Source organism: Rhinopithecus bieti, unplaced genomic scaffold (assembly GCF_001698545.2).
Source record: "Rhinopithecus bieti isolate Rb0 unplaced genomic scaffold, ASM169854v2 scaffold_65372, whole genome shotgun sequence".
NCBI classification, from domain to species: domain Eukaryota; kingdom Metazoa; phylum Chordata; class Mammalia; order Primates; family Cercopithecidae; genus Rhinopithecus; species Rhinopithecus bieti.
Window position 1 is genome coordinate 278,405 of NW_016825415.1, and position 10,207 is coordinate 288,611.

General features: G+C 39.5%; 1 long non-coding RNA gene across 2 annotated transcripts; it reads right to left on the bottom strand.

Moving 5' to 3' along the window:
* Window positions 1–7,075: 7,075 nt before the first annotated feature.
* On the bottom strand, window positions 7,076–10,069 carry LOC108522657 (uncharacterized). Of its 2 annotated transcripts, none has more exons than XR_001883563.1 (4): window positions 9,977–10,069; window positions 9,147–9,207; window positions 8,971–9,032; window positions 7,076–7,110 (listed from the first exon to the last, which is right to left on the bottom strand). It is a non-coding gene; the product is annotated as an uncharacterized LOC108522657 (long non-coding RNA). The 2 variants fall into 2 exon arrangements; XR_001883562.1 differs by lacking the exon at window positions 7,076–7,110 and adding an exon at window positions 7,335–8,423.
* Between the last annotated feature and the right edge of the window lie 138 nt (window positions 10,070–10,207).

Sequence of the window (10,207 nt, forward strand, 5' to 3'; positions counted from 1 at the left end):
TCTCGACCGAGGTTCCTTTTACCCAAAAGGGACATTTGGCAATATCGGAATACACTTTTGGTTGTCGCAGAAATGGGGCAGAGGAGGGGAGGAGCAAATAAGAGGCAGAGGCCGGGGCTGCTGTTAAAATTCTTGCAGAGCACATGACAACCTTCTGCAACAAAGAATTATCCAGCACAAAACACCAATAATGCTAAGATTAGGAGACTGCACTCTATATGTTTAAAATAAAATGCTTAAAATTACATTCCTTACATCATCAATGAATTATAATCAGGAGAAAATTGATGCTATGTTTATATTAAAATGAATGAGTTATAAGGTAAATAAGGTAAATAAGTTTCACATAGTATCTCCTCTTTTAATTAGTGTAGAAAAGCTCTCGAGCTTACTCCTGACAGAGACTGGAAAGATGAGAGGAATTAGAGGATGGCTTTGATCATTTATGTAACTAGGTTATAGTAGAGAAATTCAGCTCAAAGAAGATAAATGTAGGATATTAAGTCTGGGAGCAAAGGAACATCACAAAAGGAATGTTTATTCAAGGGAAAGAGATTGGGCTTTGTTCTATTTTGCCACTTTCTTGCCTGTGGCAAAGTATTGCAGCACAGCAAAAAAAAAAAAAGTCAAAGGGTGCATACTACTTTCCCCATAAAATCAGGCATTCACTAAAGAGCCAATGGAGGTCTTTCTGTTCAAAGGAGCAGCAGCAGAGTGAACCAAGTCTCTGGTGGCTGAGAGTGATGGTGAAGACTTTGCTCTACAAAAGACAGGTCTTCCTTCCAGTTAACTTGAAGCTAAGCAAGGACAGTTTGGCCTTCAGGCTCGAAACCAATCACCATAAACAGATGTGTTAGAGTCACCTCTGGACACATCTGACTTACAGAGTGGAGAGGTTCTGCATATATAAAGACAACGTTACTGTTTTATCTTGTTTTAGTTCTCTGAGTCCATAATCTGTTACACCAGTGTTTTAGTGAGCCTTCAGAACTTCTCCATGGATGACCATCTTCAAAGACTATAGATTTTCGTAATCATACAACAGGCTTTAGCTACCCTACAACCCCATTTTTATTATATGGGATAGACTTGAACTTTTATCTTTTCAGAGTGACCAAAGCTACAGTTTGACTCTGCTTATCTACATGCATCATAAGGAATAAGGCAGGGTTTCAGGTGAATTTCACAGAGGACTTTGAGGTCTGCCACTGCCTCTGGCAGCTGCTATGTGATGAATCATCAGGTGTCTTAGACCTGGTGGCATAATCCTTCTCCAAACAGAGAAAAAGAAATGAAACAATGACATACACTCAGTAGTAGCATTTTCCTGTTATATAAAGGAATATGGTTACGCCTCAAAAACAGCAGAAAAGTTAAGTAATATGCCGAATGAGTTACATGAAATGAGAACTAGGAAAAATTTCTGAAAATATTCAGTTTCCAGTCATTTGGAATATTCCTTCTTCTAATCAAAGGAAATGCTGTTGTTGTTGTTGTTCTAGTGCATTTCTAAATATTAAAGAGTAGATGCACATTTTGCAGCAAAATCTTAGTTATCCTAGAGGCCAGAATTCCAGTGATATTATGCATCTGGGATGGCACAGAAACCAGAAAATTAAAGCGGGGGGGGGGGGGAGTGGGAGAGTTAAAAGTATGTCTAACAGAAAAAAAAATCTAGAGCATCCAGCAGTAAAACTATCAAACCAAAACAGGATTTGAATTTTGCCCAAATGACACTTGGCACTTAGTGGTCCCTTGGTTTGATGTCCAGAAAAGATAAAGCCACTGCAATGTTATAAGAGTCATAAAAGTCAAACCATGTCAGCATGCAAGCCAAGAAGTGTAGAAGTGTGGTGGAAAAGAGAAGAAAATAAGGAAGGGGAATGGCAAACAACAAAGGCAACAAGTGGGGAATATTGCGAGTAACAGATATTGACACAAGGAAAAAAATGAAATAAAAGAGCAGCTACTAAAATGGCAATGTTTGCTTCACTAAAAGTACAGGACAGTTGGGCACTCTTGTTGAAGGGACAGGAGTTGCAGGAGTGGCCAAGAGTTTCAGGGAGCGAGAAGTATTTATATGACAATGATAATATCTTTCTTTACACAACACCTATTGTGCCAGGCCCTTTGCTGGGATCTCTACCATATCATTTGAATCCATACAACCCTGCAGAATGCATTATCTGCTTTCCACAGGTATGGAAACAGCATAGAAAGGTTAAATAACTTGCCCCATGTTCCACATCTGTGTCAGGACTTAAACTTTGTTAACACCATGGATTATATATTTTCCAGTACCTGCATGGTCTCCTGGATTTTCCAAAATTGCAATGTGGAGATTCTGGCGATCATTAGGGTCTTCTGTGTGGGGATAACACTTCAATTGGAGAGGAGCTATGTTAGAATGTTATACTGTCATGTAAATACTGGGTGAATCTGAGGTGGCTGTCTTGCCAAGGAATCATATTTCAGAGCTTGCAAGGTAATACTGAGCAGAAATGTTATTCTATATAAAGTGCATATCAAGAAATATGTGTGTCTTTGGTTCATCCTAATTGAAAAGACAATTTTCTTAGCTTATATGTTAGGCAAAGTTTCATTTTTGATGACTGCCCTTGTCATTTCAAAGTGGGACTTGACTTTAGAAAGTGGAGATACCAAATGACAAACCATAAAGTTATAGAATTCTCTCACATTTTGGAACTGCATTTCTGATTTCATAGAGGATTTCTCAAGCAGTTTTATCATGATGGTGATACTAGACAGAAAGATTCTTAAGGGTAGACACTGTGTCTCATCCATCTTTTATCTCCAGAACCTAGAACCCAGTATGGCCTCCTCCAGACATGGTGATAAGAAAATTGTGGTGATGGTGGTGGATTAGAAAGGAGACACATTTCAGGGACAGAATCACCTTGTCCAAAGGCAAGGAGGTATGCACTATCAGGTGTTTGTAGAGCATCACAAATCAGGAGCTCAAAAATGTTCATTTAGCTGGGCCCAGTGGCTCACACCTATAATCCCAGCACTTTGGGAGGCCAAGGTGGGTGGATCACCTGAGGTCAGGAGTTTGATACCAGCCTGGTCAACATGGTAAAACCATGTTTCTACTAAAAATACAAAAAAAAAGAATTAGCTGGACCATGGTGGCAGGCGCTTGTAATCCCGCTACTGGGAGGCTGAGGCAGATATTGCTTGAACCCGGGAAGCGGAGGTTGCAGTGAGCTGAGATCGCAACCATTGACTCCATCCTGGGCAAACAGAGTGGGGGACACTCTGTCTCAAAAAAAAAAAAAAAAAAAGTTCATTTAATGAATAAAACCAAATATATTTGGGAGATGTTTCCCAAGTTCCATAAAATAGATGCTGCTGGTCCAAGGCTTGTGACTTTTCTTTTGTTTCTTTTCTTTTCTTTTAAGATGGAGTTTTGCTCTTGTTGCCCAGGCTGGAGTGCAATGGCACAATCTTGGCTCACCACAACCTCCACCTCCCAGGTTCAAGCAATTCTCCTGCCTCAGCTTTCCAAGTAGCTGGGATTACAGGCATGCACCATCACACCAGCTAATTTTGTATTTTCAGTAGAGATGGGGTTTCTCCATGTTGGTCAGGCTGGTCTCAAACTCCCAACCTCAGGTGATCCGCCCGCCTCCACCTCCCAAAGTGTTGGGATTACAGGCATGAGCCACCGTGCTCGGCCAGGTTGTGACATTTCTATAAAGCAAGCATATTCAGGATTGTGACACACCTGTCCCTCTCTTCTCCCATGTCCAGGTGAGGCTAGGGTGGCAGGGAGTTGGGGAGAAAGTATGTTACACTGCCAGAGATGATTCTTACTTGTCTCTAAGACCAGGGCACATTTATTGCCAGAGCCACAGCTGAACAACATCTGTTCTCTTCTAACTTTCTGTTTCTCCCCATTCTCTCTTCATTTGAGCTTTTAAACTGCCTTTAAAACAGGAGCCACAATGGCCCTGTATGTGCCTTCAGCTGTTTCTAATCCTCTCCCAGGCCCACTCTCTCCCAATAAATGACACATTGTAGAAGGTGTTTTATAGCCTGACTTGTTAACAGAGCCAGATCATTCTGTTACCAAACCAAACATGGCAATCAAGGTTAAAACACAAAATCACCAAAAGCTGAGTGAGATAAACATAGAACTATTTGTCATCTATAAAAGAAGGAGCTGAACCATCTAATTTAAAAAAATGCTTCTAATTCTAAAATTCTGACCTTTAAAACAAGATTCCCTCACAGTTGAAGCACACACGGATTTATACTTTGGCTATTGGATTTTTTTCCCTATTGGTGGGCTTAGTTTCCCTCCATAGATTCTACTATAAAGAAGTGAATGAATAATACAAGGATAATTAAATCTGCTTATTTTCTCTTTCCTAGGGATTTAGGACTGAATCAGATAATGTCTGTAGAGCACTTTAGGACTGCTTATTCAACACCATTGAGTGTAAAAGATAATTGTCAGCAAGTAGCTTCAGAAGCCACCATCAGATAAAACATTGCTCCTTATGCTTTCATAATTAATGATAAGCATTCCCCACCACCCACTCTGCTGGCCTTTCTTTTCAGACTGGGGAAAGAGAATTCTGAATGGTGATCAAGGCCACATTTTAACCTGCAAATGTCAAGAAGAATCTCATCATTCTTTGTTATTTTTGATTGATTAATATATTAGTTAATTGTTGACGAGTTGCTAATGAGCTAATTTATATGCGCAGAGAGGATCTAACTATGACATAGGAGTAGCATGCAAAGTTGCAAAGCCCTGCTAAACAGATCATGGGTGCTGGCCATGGCACCTCTCAGGGCAGGTTAGAGAGAAGAGTGTGGAAACATTGTGCCTATCTTCCCAACTACTCAATAAAGACAAGAGGGAAAACACATGGAGGCTCCTTTGGTCATGAACACTTCACTAAGTAGCCGTCTGTAGTATTACAAGACGACCACTAAGTGGCACCATCTCATTAGTGTTCTCTTTTATCAGGCTCACAAAACCTGCTGGGCCTTCTCTTCTGGACCACGGAATACATTTATTGTTCTGTGTTGGCTGATTTGGGTTTAGCAAAAGGGATCTGCTTTCAACATACCCCTCCGTTTTTTTTTTCTCCTTTCCCATGTTTTTGTTGGGAATCTGAGCCAATACTTAGGCATATACGTAGAGATGAAGGCCATCGTACTGGTAATAACCATAATGGACAACTTAAAGAAGAAGAATACTGATAGTGAGCTTTTTAATTTGTTTGTAGAGATGAGTTCCCACTATGTTTTCCAGGCTGGTCTCAAATTCCTGGCTGCAAGCGATCATCCTGCCTCAGCCTACCAAAGTCCTGGGATTACAGGCATGAGCCACTGCGCTTGGCCTTTTTTTTCTGCAACAATCCCCCAAAGCCTGATTTTTTTTATTTGTAAAAAATAGTGAGCTTTAATTGAAGGCTTTTATTTATATACTGGGGGCTTTCCAGGTATTATTTCCCAAACTCATCGGCAATCTGTAAGGTTGCCTACATTTTGTGAGCAAAAAAGCTGAGATTCAGAGAATTAAAGCAAACTTTTCAAAGATACCCAACGAGAGCGTAAGTGAGACACAACAGGAGTCCAAGCTTACATAATGTCAGAGCATTAATGATCTTTAAATCATTCATGTGACATAAATATTAGGTATAGTGAGAAAAGACAGAAAAAGTCTAACCCTTTGTGAAGTTCAAAATCAGAAAGGGAAAATAGAGTAAATGAACCAAATTATTTGTAATACAAAAACTGAGTTATGTATGAAATCCATAAAGTTTATAAAGGGTCTGAAATTATTGGGGACACTTACTAGGTACATGCCTCCAGTCCAGGAGACATCCTGAAACCAAATCTTCTCTTGAAGTAGAATTTTTCTGAAAGGGACACAGCTCTGAAGATGAGAGTGAGGAAGTTAGAATAAAATATATATATTCTCTGGTTTAGCCCTCAAACTCTTGAATCTTTACTGAAGATGATTTTGTTTCATGACACATTAATTTGTTCTATGTTATTTGAGGTGACATCTTAGCTCTGTAAATAAATAAAGGAGATCTAAGTAAATGTTTCAAGGGATAACAGGCCAAACTCTCCTAGATTGATTATCCCCCAGAACCATAGGAAAAGAAAAAGCCAGGAATCTCGTAATGTGAAGACAAACTAACATTGATGTGTTATGGGCTTGACCTCCCGCTTCGTGTCTTGCATGCATCACTGTACTTACAACAACCCAACAAACTATGTGTAATACTACATTCATATTCCATCAGGATGTTGAACTTAGGCAGGTTCAGCACTCACAAAAGGTCACACAGCTAGTGAGCGGTGAAGCTGGGATTCCATCCAAATTGGCAGGTCAAAGAGCTTGGCTTTTAACCTTTAAATACACTGCCTCCACTTGGCATGCTACATGGTGGTGAGCATATGCTTTGGCCATTGTAATACTAACTTAAACTTGATTTATGTTTCAAAGAAGTTTCAAGTACATTATTGAATTTGATGCTAAGAACAATCCAATGAGAAAGGCAGTTTAGATTTTCTTATTATCACACTTGCCCTCTAACATGTATGCGTGCGCGCACACACACACACCCCAGGAGAGTTTAAGTGACTTGGGTTAAACCACAGAGCTACTAAGTGGTTGGCCCTGAACTTGAACCTAAATGTTCTCATCCTCAGCCTACTATCTTCCTCCTGTGACAGCAACACCACTTTATAGTTTAAAAAAAAAAAAAAAAAGAGGTAAAATTTCCTCCATGTCTCTCAAAATATGACATTATCTCCAAAAGTTTCTGTTAAAAGTTAGGCAAGTGGCCAGGTGCGGTGGCTCACACCTATAATCCCAGCAGTTTGGGAGGCCGAGGTGGGTGGATCACTTGAGGTTATAAGTTTGAGACCAGCCTGACCAACATGATGAAACCCCATCTCCACTAAAAATACAAAAATTAGCTGGGCATGGTGGTACGTGCCTGTAGTCCGAGCTACTCACGAGGCAGAGGCAGGAGAATCGCTTGAACCCGGGAGGCAGAGGTTGCAGTGAGCCGAGATCGCACCACTGCACTCCAGCCTGGCTGACAGAGTGAGATCCTGTCTCAGAAAAAAACAAATAAATAAAAAGGCAAGTTACTTAGAAAATATTATATGAACATCAAATCATATTAATACATACAGGTGTATATTTTAAATCACTTAAAAGCACCCTATAAAGAAGAATCTAAAACTGCTTTTTCAAAATTTTTGCATGAATAAATTCAGACACACGTGCAGTGATTTACATAAGTTTATTCAGAAATCAACATCTGTGTTTTGTGTGTGTTATGGATAGAGAGATTTGTACTTTATTAGCACTAGCCACATACAACAAATGTATAAAGATAAAATATCTATTTAGATACAGTCTAAGATATCACAATTAGTTTTTATTTAGTCTCAATTTTCCAGTATCCTCTAAGCTGTAAAATCCTGGGAATCCAAAGAAAAGAGTTCAAAGGAAAGGGCCTGAGGGCAGCAGTCAGTGGCTGGGGAGTCAACAGGGTTGTCGTAGGAAGTCACTGCACCACTCTGAACCCCACATTCCTCACCGATAACACAAAGGGCTTAGAAGAACTCAAAGATCTCTAAAATGCTAAGGCATAATTCTTAACCTTGATAAAGTTTGAAGACTTGTTTTACTCTGTAAGGATCTACATTTTTAAATAAGTAGCTAAGAATTTTTTATTACCCTCTTTTAGTAGTGGATTCATGGTGCAAAACTATTGACACGGAAAACTCAGGGCTATTTTTCAGAGCGCAGGTTTATCCACCTCCTGTGTGCTTCCATTAAAACAGACACAATGCACAGTCTCAGGCACTTTCTCACTGTTTAATACAAAAGTAATTGGGTGAAGAGCAATGAGAAAATACTAGTGACTAGACGATTCACTCTTCCACTGGCCAATGGTTCCTCGGATTTTGGCCCACAGGGGGCCAGTTTGATTCACTGCTGAGAGGTGGCGCTCTTGACCAAAATATCTTCACATCAACACTGATGGTCTTGCCCTGTGTGGGCACTGAGGCTTCCCACTTTATGACTTCCTTATAATAGGCCACAGATATTCAGTGTAAATGACTGTGCAACACATTGATATCAAAAAATGATTATCACCGTACCCCATTCCCTTGGATGATGAATATCGTTCAGAATTACACAGGAGCAAGAAAAAGGAGGAGGAAGAGGGCAAAACCTCAAAAGACTTCCAATGTTTCAAGAAAATGTTGGACTTTTCTTGTGCGCCACTATCAAGCTTATTTCAAAATTTGGTTTCCAAATTACTATGGCAAAGAGGTGAGGTTAAAAGGTTTTGCTGTCTGCAGGCTGAAGGCATCTTTGTGCTGATATGTACCAGCATTCATGTAGAGCTCTAGAGAAAGAGACCCAAGTACACAGAGACTTTCAAATGTGCAAGTATTATTCTTAGTAATCAACCCCAAATTATTATACAGAGAAATTTTAAATTTAGGATTTAATAAACTCTAGTTCAAATTTAACAGAATCCTCAGAAAGCAAGGCATAAGGATTTGTTTCCCTGATTTAAACTGATGATATGACAGCATGCATCTCTTTATGCCCTCCAAATCATGAATCTTTTCATGGCCAAGAAACAAAACATGTTAGGGTTTTCTCTTGGCCTGGGGACAAACTGGCTGCCCTTCTGTTAGTCCCATAGATCAGGTCAATTCTCTATGGATATACCAGTACCCCCAGTTTCTGTCTGTCATGACAACTCACCTTGGACAATGCTTCATACTATTTGATAATTCTTATATTAAAACAAAATTTGTTTCCCTGAAGTGTTTATTTTAATTCATGAACAGGACAATACTTTAAGATTTTTTTGAGTATCTGCCACATGCCAGTCCCTGTGAGGACTTAGGAATAAAAAGATGAGGAATTTGTATGTAGTTTACCTGATCTTGTGGAATTTATAGTCCATTTCTCTGGTTCTCTGAATTTTTCCATCCTAATGCTCCTAAGAAATAGATCACATTCCCATTGTAACAGAGGCACTCTACAGCAGGGATATTAGCGTCTTAGCAGAGAAAGGGATTATAACCTGAGGAAGTCCCCAAGTGACTCTACTTACCACATGCCCCTCTTCCAGAATCACTGCTCCAATGGCTCTATATTCCTATAGAAGTTTAATCCTACATCAACAGGGTGGCAGGTCAAATATCTGAAGACAATTATTACACATCTTCTCCCCCAACCCTCAATTTTTGCATCTTCAGGCTTAACATGCCATAGAATTCAAACTATGATGATTGTGCTCTTGAAGAAAAAACTGACTGAAAAAAAAGCTATTGAGAACAGCTGTAAATGCATTTACATCTGTAGTTAAATGGAACTGAATCTATCAGGCAGAACCAATAGCTGAGGAGGAGAAAAGGTGATGAGAAGACAGAAGCCTGGGCTACGTGCAGTGCACTGAAATGTAGCCCAAAATGAGCAACCAAAAATGCGAGGAACGTGGAGAAGAGAAGGGGGACGCCTTGTCCCACCATCTTGTCTGTCTTCATTGTAAGACACAACAATAGATTTTTCCTTGCTGGGGGTTGGAAAGGAAGTATTATAGAATAAAGCATATTCTGTACGGATTGGTCAAACTTAAGATTTAAAGCGAGAGACAGAGAAGGAGGAGAAGGAGGAGGAGGAAGAGAAGAGGAGAAAAAAGAAATGCTAGGATAAAAATCATTCCCCCTTATAGAGCTGGAATGTGTATAATGTAAAGAGACAGTTGCGTTAAAGCATTAGGCCTCATGGCCTGATTAACATCATTTGATCTTTTCCTATTGAAACGGCCCTGTGTCTTTCTAAAGGCAGTGCCTTTTTAAATAAAACCAGAAGTCTGGGTGAGCAGAAAGCTGTTAGAAGAGAAAGCAACTTGTTTTATATTTAATCATCTTTTTATCCTACCTGCTTCATAATCTTCAGTTTCCTTCTCTCTGTCAGTAGGGGCTGCATGTGAAGTTAAAAATCTAGGCTCTCGGAGATCTAATATGACAAAAACCAACAAATAAAAAATCGCTATGACCTAAATTGGTCAGATCAGACTTTCGGGCTGCCTGCCTCCAGGAGCTTTTTTTTTTTTTTTTTTTTTTTTTTTTTTTTTTTTGTTTTTTTTTTTTTTTTTTTTTTTTTTTTTTG